At 30.7% G+C, this 9,133-nt stretch overlaps 1 long non-coding RNA gene across 1 annotated transcript; it reads left to right on the top strand.

The window, feature by feature from the left end:
• The first annotated feature begins 741 nt into the window (after positions 1–741).
• Positions 742–8,810, top strand: LOC148612618 (uncharacterized). Its single transcript, XR_015924437.1, has 4 exons — positions 742–775; positions 3,089–3,208; positions 4,619–4,727; positions 5,371–8,810. It is a non-coding gene; the product is annotated as an uncharacterized LOC148612618 (long non-coding RNA).
• The last annotated feature ends 323 nt before the right edge of the window (positions 8,811–9,133 follow it).

The raw sequence follows: 9,133 nt of genomic DNA, 5'->3' as shown, positions 1-9,133 counted from the left end.
GCTTATGTCTTCTGTAATGACCTTTGCCAATACTATATCATTATGACTATGGTTGATTCCCTTTGACAATCTGCTTTTGAATTCTTGAATAGTTCATGGGACAAAAAATAAATTACACTACCATGACTAAGCATGTTTAAGAGATCATACCTTACACAGATCACTTATATAATTTGTATATTTTGTATATGATACATTTTTTAAAACTATGTTCAGAAAATTATAGTGTTAAGAAATTTTAATTAGCCTCCTGGGCAAGTATGGTATATGGTTATTCTTTTGTCTCTCTGTCTGTTAGAATTTTAAAGTTCTGGTTTCTGAATGATAATTTAAGAACCATTGAGCTTAATCTTTTCAAATTGAAAGAAAAAGTTCTGCGTCATAAGTACAAGTCAAGGTTGATTATGGTATATATTGCTTTTAACTTTCTGGAATTATGGCCCTTTTTCACTCAAAAAGTTCGAAATTTTTTTTTTTTTTTTTTGGTAAATGTCAACACCAGTTCAACTTTCTCTAGTGTATTAAAATGTGGTCTTTCTCTTTATCCTAGAAATAAAACTGGCTCTTGTATTGTTGTAAGTTCTAACATCCTTAAGCTTGTTTCTCAGGTATCTACATACTAATCACATTTTATTTGTAGATATGTCATTTACAGTATATGTGGAAGACATTCATGGAAACCCCAGGCCTTGGTAACAAGATGTCAGTGATATTTAAAGGCCCTGATTGATCACCTGGGAAACCAAGACTGGATCTTAAAGAAGATTTACCTGAAGTAATTATTAATTGTCAGTCATTGTAAGAATTGGGCAGTGGGTAAAAACATGGTAAAAAAAACTACATTTTATAAATTTAATTTGACTATTTCCACCTTCAGAGTCAAAGAAAAAAAGACAAGATTTTCCATATCATTTTGGTAAAGTGAGTTATAATTATGTACTGAAAATGATCATTTCAAGGATAGATAACTCTGTCAAAAACCTTTTTTTCTAACATTCTATTGACTTTTTTTTAGCAAATCCAGTGATGCAGAGATCAAATAATGGTTTTTTTTCAAATAGAGGGAGCATCCATGAGGGAAATTATATTGTCAGATTGGTGGGTTTTGTAATGCATGATTTTTCTCATTTTGCCTGATTCTTACAAAAACTTACACTTAATGTTAATTCCTGATACTTATTTGATATCTATTTGTGAGCGCCTAAATATTGAAAAGTTTTAACGAGTGACCACAATATTTTTAAGTTTTAACTTATTGATATTTTACTGTAATGATAAGTTGTACTTCCCTTTCTTATATATTTTAATATATTTTTAATATGTAAGGCCAAGTAAACATATATGGTTGATTCTCATCCAACCTTCACAAAAAATAGGGGAAAGTGGGAGGACTTTATTTTTTATTTCTTACCTGGTATTTTGCTAGCCTTATTTTAGCTATTTTTAGTATATTAATATGTTCTAAATCCGTAGCCACATCAGGTGCAGAGAAAAAAACATTGTTTAAGTCATCAAGAAATGACAAATTTGTGTTTTGTAGAATCTCAATACTAGAACCTGACGTGATAAAAATCTTATTCTGAAATTCCCATCCCAATTTTTTTTTTATTTTTTCAATTTTTAAAAAAAACTGACGTGATAAAAATCCTAATTTAGAAATTCCCACCCCAATTTTTAAAAATTTTTGTCAATTTTTTTAATCTTTTAAGGGCAGGGGTAATGAGAATCTACTTATTCATTTTATTTGGCCAAAGAAAATTATATCTTATCATTTTGACATATGGAACATGAAAATAAAATTGAATAACATTTTGATACTTTTGACCTTTCAGACATTCTAGATTACTGTATACCTTAAATGGTCAAGGTGTTAAGTAGCACTCCAGCTAAGAATCATGCAAAATGTGATTCATGGGTAAAAAGCCTACATATTTTTATTTTTGATAGTTTGTTTGAATTTCAGTAGTTAACAGAAATTCACATTAAGTTTTTCATATATCCCGTGTTCTTAGGAGATAAAAATTATATAGAATGCACTGTAGATTTCAAAATTAGGGGAGATAACTCTGTAAATGCCACTCAAATACAATATATTCTATTGTATTTTCAATCTTGATTATCTCCTAAGAGCAGGCTGATTTGAATGAATAATCAAAAATTTCATAGTATAGATTCATAAAACAACTTAATTACTAAAGTAAAAATATAACACCTTTTTTTGGGGTGAATCACATTTTTAAGATTTTACATGATTCTTACCAAGACTGCTACTTAAAAAAAGCAAAAACAGAAACTTCCTGATATGACCAGTTTAGTGAACAATTTAATTTAAGCTTCAGAAACTTGAAAATAATAAATAGAAACAATGTAGAATAATTAACTGGAAAGAGTGAGGAACCAAAATATGATCACGAGAGCTGAAGAATGCCCAGATTTTATGAGTGTGTGGAACTTGTTCCAAGCATGAGTTTAATCTTCAAGCATTCTTTGCACAATTTATATATTTTGGTTATTCTTGATAGCCAGTTGATTTTCTTATTTATCATATAGATTTTCTCAATAATTTATTGCTATTTTCAACATATATTTAAAATTTTGTGATTGGTGGATTGATATTTGTGTTTGGTCGCTTTAGGCGAAGAAAATCCAAGAGTAAAGTTACTGTAATTCATTTCACATTTGATTTAATGTTTCTTACATGGAGAAACCCTTACTGTATGGATAAAAATTACCGGTATTGTGGAACTCTTATCATATTTGACAGATTTTTTGGTATGCAAAAACTTTGTAATCATATTCAATTGATTATCTCCCTTTAGTATCATGAAAACATCGGTTAAATTGCTGTTTTCTTTATAATAGATATATGTACTGTGAAAATACTTTGATTTGTGGATACAAATTTTTTTTCGGGAAGAAACAATTTTTGGATTTATGAAGGCAAGGATTTGAGGTTTACAGTATGCACATCAAAGGGAATCTCCATTTCAATTTCGTGGTTTGACAACCCCACTAGAACCACGAAAATTGGTACCCCTCAAATAAAACTTCTTTCATAGTATATTATTTGTGTTTCTTTATTTTCTAGGTAAAAGCACCAATGCCCAAGTTTGAAGGTCCAAGGCTCTCCTTAAAAACAAACATCTACATATGGATACACTTTGGAATTTTAATTGTTGGATATGTTATCCTAGCTCACAAGACACAGGTGAGGATATGTACCAAATTAACCTTAAACAAAACACAATGTATAAATATGTTTTTGAAAAAGATTCCATTACATTATACCGTATAAATGGTTATTTTCGCGCTCAAAGTTGGAATTTATGAAGATAAAATAGAGTTATTCATTTTTGTCTGATTCATTAAACATTTTGTCTGTCAAGAAATTACATAATGCAAAAAAAAATCTCATCCAGTTTTTGATAGAAAAAAAACATAAGGTAAAGTTTGGATTATAGAAAGTCCCTTAGTAAATTCATCTATCTGTACATAAACATTTAAGTACAAGTTCATATGAAATTCAGGCACTGCCCATATTAAAGTGATTAATGGTGAAGAAAAACCCATCAAACAAATAATGGTCTTTCAGTCTACATATGCTGTATTTGTACTTAACAGTTATCTTTTCCATATTCAGATCTTTACTTTTGAGAAAATTATACATATATCTGCCACTAAAATCAACCAAATAAAACAAAATCAAGAACGATAACTCTTGCACAGTGACAATTTCATTTATGATCTATATAAATTTTATCTCACAAGTGCAACTCCCAAATGAAAAACTGCCTAATCATGTGGTCTGTAATTGATTCTGAATAAGAAATGAAATTGGATTTGATGGTTTTTTTCACATGCATGAATCAGCTTCTGCCTGATTTTTATAAAGACTGCATGAATCACCTCTTGTATGATTTTGAAGAGATTGCTACTTAACAGAAACATCGCAGATATTAAAATACACCAAAAAATGAAAGAATTTGTATAAAACATTTTTCATCACATTTTCATAATGCAGTGAATGAAAAATAAAGTAGATGAAAATATTACATTTATCAGTTTAGATACTAATCTGTGAATTTAAGATTTTTAAAATTTGCTGAATAAACACTATCTGAAAATATGTCTTGGTGAATTCAAAAAAAGGTAATCGAGGGAACAAAGATTCATGCAGAAAATAAAGAATATAATCCAAGGATAAAGACCAGACAGGGAAAACAGACACACACAACAAAGAACATAAAATTACCAAAATATCACATACAAAGAAACAAAGCAAATGAGCAACTTAAGACTCCACCAAAAACTGGAGCGAGAACCAGGTGCACGCTTAGGTAAGCACCCTCTGCTTTCTAGAAACTAGAAACACCTGCAAAGTTGCTCATAAAATGTCAAATCCAGGATAAATGAAAGAGTTAAGGAAAACAATTACTGTGTAAACTAATCGGTTTTGAAAATAAAGAAATAAAGCAACATAAGTGTTTCTATCAGTAAATTTGATATTTTTCTATATCATCGTTTTACAGTGGAATATCATTTGTTCCTTATGCAACAATTGACCTACTCTACCCCTGGTATTTTCCCTTACATTCACAATGCATCTATATTCTTACAGAGTATGGGACCTTTTTTTGGTGCTAGCCAATATTGTTTACATTATTATCTGTCTGGAGGTGTTTGGAGCATTATTTGATGGAAGATTAGTTTAAGGAGGTAGACCTAGGGTAAGGGACATAACTCTTGAAATCAGTGATATGTTTGTATCAATTTCAATTTCACCAAAGCCTATCAAGCTTTCATTTGAAACGGAATAAAATCAGTCCAAGTCACTTTGATGCTTACATGTGATTGATGTAAAATGCTGAATCCAAATGTGCCAATGTTTCGTAAGAGTTGTGTCCCTTATCCTAAGTCTACCTCTTTAATGTCTAGTTTTAAAGTTACAAGTTTTGCTTAGAAGTTTTATTCTTCCACAATAATTTCACTGATGTTTTTTTTTTCTTTACTTACATGTATGTAGTTTACCAGTAATTAGTGAAATATATCCTAACCTTACAGAAAGAACAAAAAAATGTAAATTCAATACAGCATATATTTCATTATACCACCCCTGTCCCAAGAAAAACAAGCTTTTTTGCAATATTTTAAAAGTTCTACAGTGTTTTTTGTCCAAAGTATACAAGAAGTATATGTTGAAATAAAAATTAAAAGTTTATTTGTCATTTTAACAAATCTCTCATGAAATACATACTGTGTTTACCTGATAAAAACTGTAAACAGTTTTAAAGAAAATGCATGAATACTAAAACTGAATCGGTAATTAAAAACATGTATGAGACCCAAAATTTCATTGTTTTTTTTTTTCAGTTCTAAAGCACCAATGATGGAATTCATTCGCTGTTTATGTTTTGTTGGTATCACCAAGTATAGAAATCCTGCCATTGGCATGACCTTGACATTTTCCTCCTTTGTGTACTGGGTTTATATTGGATCAGCGTTGCTATGGGGATGGTTGAACTTTGTATCTATACAAAGGAGAATGAAGAATACACAGTAACATTGGAAAGCACGATTGTTAAATGAGCTTTAGTGGTGTACATTGTTTTCACTTTGTTATGAGATTAACTGATATTGTAAGTCATTCTATAGATATTATTTAATATGATGTATTTTGATGAAAATGTACTACCAAGTCAAATCAAGTTTTCTATGTGCGTTTACTGTATGAAACCTAACATCTATTTGCCTTAACATATAGAGAAGTAAAGTCACAGACGTATTTGTAAATTGCAGGTAACATTATTATGAATTATTGAACCTTCCATTACCGTATGTACCTAAGTTAATCTTTCATAATGTCTCAAATGTCTGATTCTAATATGACATGCTTCAAAGCTCTTTAGACCACAGCTGTGGTAAAAAAAGTGATAAACAAATGACCAACGTCATATACTATCCAAAAATATAAGGAAACTACTCCTATTAGATTCAAAATAAGTTACGGAGACTCCATTTTATCATTGTTTTACCATGGGCTGGCCATTTTGTTGTTATTGAACCCATCCCTATCGCTCGGGGTAAAACAATGCAACATAAATGGCCAGCCCATGGCAAAACAATGATAAAATGGAGTCTTTTTGCGTTATTTCTTATTTAATACCTTATAAACAACACAATATTCATTAGTTTGGTATGACACTGTTTTATTGGCATGGCTGCAATTACATAAATGTACGTAATTGTAATTTTTAAATATTTGTACTGGCAATGATTTTGCAACGCAAATGTATTTCATAGCATTCGCTCATGCAGCCACACAACGATTTCGTTTGATTTTGATTTATGAAATTACAATGAGAAATGATTGATCACTTTTATGTTACTAACCACTAATTTCTATCATTGAGCTTTTGGAATGTAGGCAAAAATAGTCCTACACAAATTTTAGAGCATTTGTGTTATGTTGCTATGGAAAGAGTGCATATCAAATGCAAGTGAATTTGGTTTTATATGATTATATTCTCTTTTTTTTTGTATATAAAATGATCACTGTAAGTTACATGTACTGCATTTAAATATTTTGATGAGTTCTGTGGTGGAATTTACATTCTATGCTTTGCTCATTCACTTCTAGCAGCCACTGTCATACTGCAAGGTAGTAAACTTTCTATAATAGTTGCAGAGCTATTAGTGTAAAATTTCAGAATTTAGGTGATATATAATCTTGTTCAGGTTAAACTTCAGGTAGAAGCTCCATAACCAATCAGACTTAGTGAAATTAAGAGTTGGAGCTTATGGAAAGTGACATTAGTAGTCTGTAACCTTTATAGGATGATTTTTTTCCTAGGTATTCTATTCTTAAACAAGGAGTTAAATATAGAACGATTCAAATTTATCGAAATATCTCGCGTGGTGAGATTTCAATATACTCGCCACAGCTACTTGCCGCCAGTACAGTCAAAATTAGGTCATATAAAACATTGGTATCACAAAAGCAGGGGAAGCTACAGCTATAAATATCCTTCTATACACCGTCAGACCATTTTTTATCAATGTAAAACAAATTTTATGATGATCGTTTGGGTTTTGAAGACGGGGTTAAAATTTTAATTTATGAGGGAATGCCTTTCTCGAGGGCGTGACTCTGGCCGCCATTATATTTTATATCAACAGTTGGTCAAATAAAAAGTTGATACATGTATCACGCAAGAAGGGGAGGCTGCAGCTACAAAATTTCTCATGTACACCCTCGGACCATTTTGAATCAATTTGAAATAAATTTTATGATGATAGATCGGGTTTTGAAGGAGTTTAAATTTTAAATAAGGAGGGTAACCGCGTTTGAAGGCTGGGCTACGCAGTCAGGTGTCCAAACCAAGGCATATATATATAAACGTTGATATCACAAATGCAGGGAAAGCTACAACTATAAAACTGCTTGTATACACCCTCATACCATTTCTGATAAATTTCAACAAATTTTATGACGATTGATCTGGTTTGGAAAATGGTAGTACTCCTTCGAATGTGGGACCAGGTTGAAAATTTGATAAGAGATTTAAGTTTCAAATATCGAGGTATTGATCAAAACAAAACATTGAAAAAGTCTAGAGGCAACTTGAGGTTGGATATTTTAATTTGTTTTTCAAATCATAAGGCTCAGAATACCTTCATTTATCATGATGAAATGATGAAACGATGGAAATCGTCTGCCATTTACAGGGCACGCTCAGCATCAAAGAAATGCATCATGGGTAATCTCGCCATGCAACATATTTATTATCGTACTATGCAAAATTGTGTGAGATTCCAATGCTTGCAACTTATAAATCCTGGTCTTAAAGTTGTTTAGCCTTTGACATGGAAAATATTGTCAATGCATGTATGTATCAATTTCTTAACCTTTCTTAAGGGAACACTTATACCAATAATTTAATTTGTAGTATGAAAACTTTTAATCATGAGTTACACATACAAAAAAATGTTTCAAGATTTTATTACCCCTGAAAACTGAATAACTACCATTTGTTTGACTGAATTTTTTGGAAAAACTTAAGTAGCTGTCTTTGTAAGAATCATGCAAAATCTGAAAAATGTGAAACACCTCAAGAAAGGCATTATATTTTTATTTTTGTAAGTTGTTTTATGGGTCTATACTATGAAATGTGTAACTATTCATTCAAATCTGCCTGCTCTTAGGAGATAATCAACATTGAAAATCCAATAGATTCTTTAGTATTTGAGTGTCATTTACAAAGTTATCTCCCTTAATTTTGAAATCTACGGTGCATTCTATATAACTTTTAGCCCCTAAGAACACAGGTTATATGAAAAATTTAATGTTAAATTCTGTTTGCTATGGCAATTCTAACAAAATATCAAAAAGGCTTTTTACCCATGAATCACATTTTGCATGATTCTTAGTTGGAGTTCTACTTAAAACTGATGAAATGAATTTGTGTTCTGCAATAGGTAAACTTGAATAATAAGTTATAGAAATTGTTGCTTTTATCCTGTAGGTGATTTCTCTTGTATACAATCATATTTGATGAGAATACAGGTATTTTCAGTGTTGGTTTGTAAGTTTCAATGCTGGTTACCTTTGCTGGGCATTTCATTATTATTTCAAAGCTTTAAAGAATGGAAACATTATCAAGGACACCAGACTTGAATTTTAGTATTATACACTGTATATGTTATCTGTGATAATTTATTGTTATGGATAATAAGCTTTGTTATAAAGTGTGTGTATATTTGTATTCAACATGTCTTTCTCTGTATGTTTTAATAAATTCATAACTTCTGAATGTGTCGACATTGTATTTGTCTGCTACATTTTCTACTCTAGTATTTGATTAATACTGTTTCTATACTTTTATTCGTGGGTACCAATTTTCATGGTTTAGGGGAAAAATATCAGTTCTTGAATTCTTGAATTTTTGGATTTGAAACTCTATCGAACAAACGAACTGGAAATTTCCTTTTCATTGAGAACAAACTTTCGTGGTTAACCTAACCCACAAAAACCACAAAAATTGGTACTCCACATACAATAATACTTTCACAGTGGTAGAAGTATTGGTTTTGCATCCATTGAAAGATCTGCCTCAGCCTTTGGACATGTAACACA

Source organism: Perna viridis, chromosome 7, assembly GCF_037379345.1.
Source record: "Perna viridis isolate PV_CMFRI_1.1 ecotype Kerala chromosome 7, ASM3737934v1, whole genome shotgun sequence".
In the NCBI taxonomy this organism is placed as follows: domain Eukaryota; kingdom Metazoa; phylum Mollusca; class Bivalvia; order Mytilida; family Mytilidae; genus Perna; species Perna viridis.
Note: the sequence above shows the minus strand (reverse complement) of the source record. Positions and strands in the feature narration are given on the sequence as shown.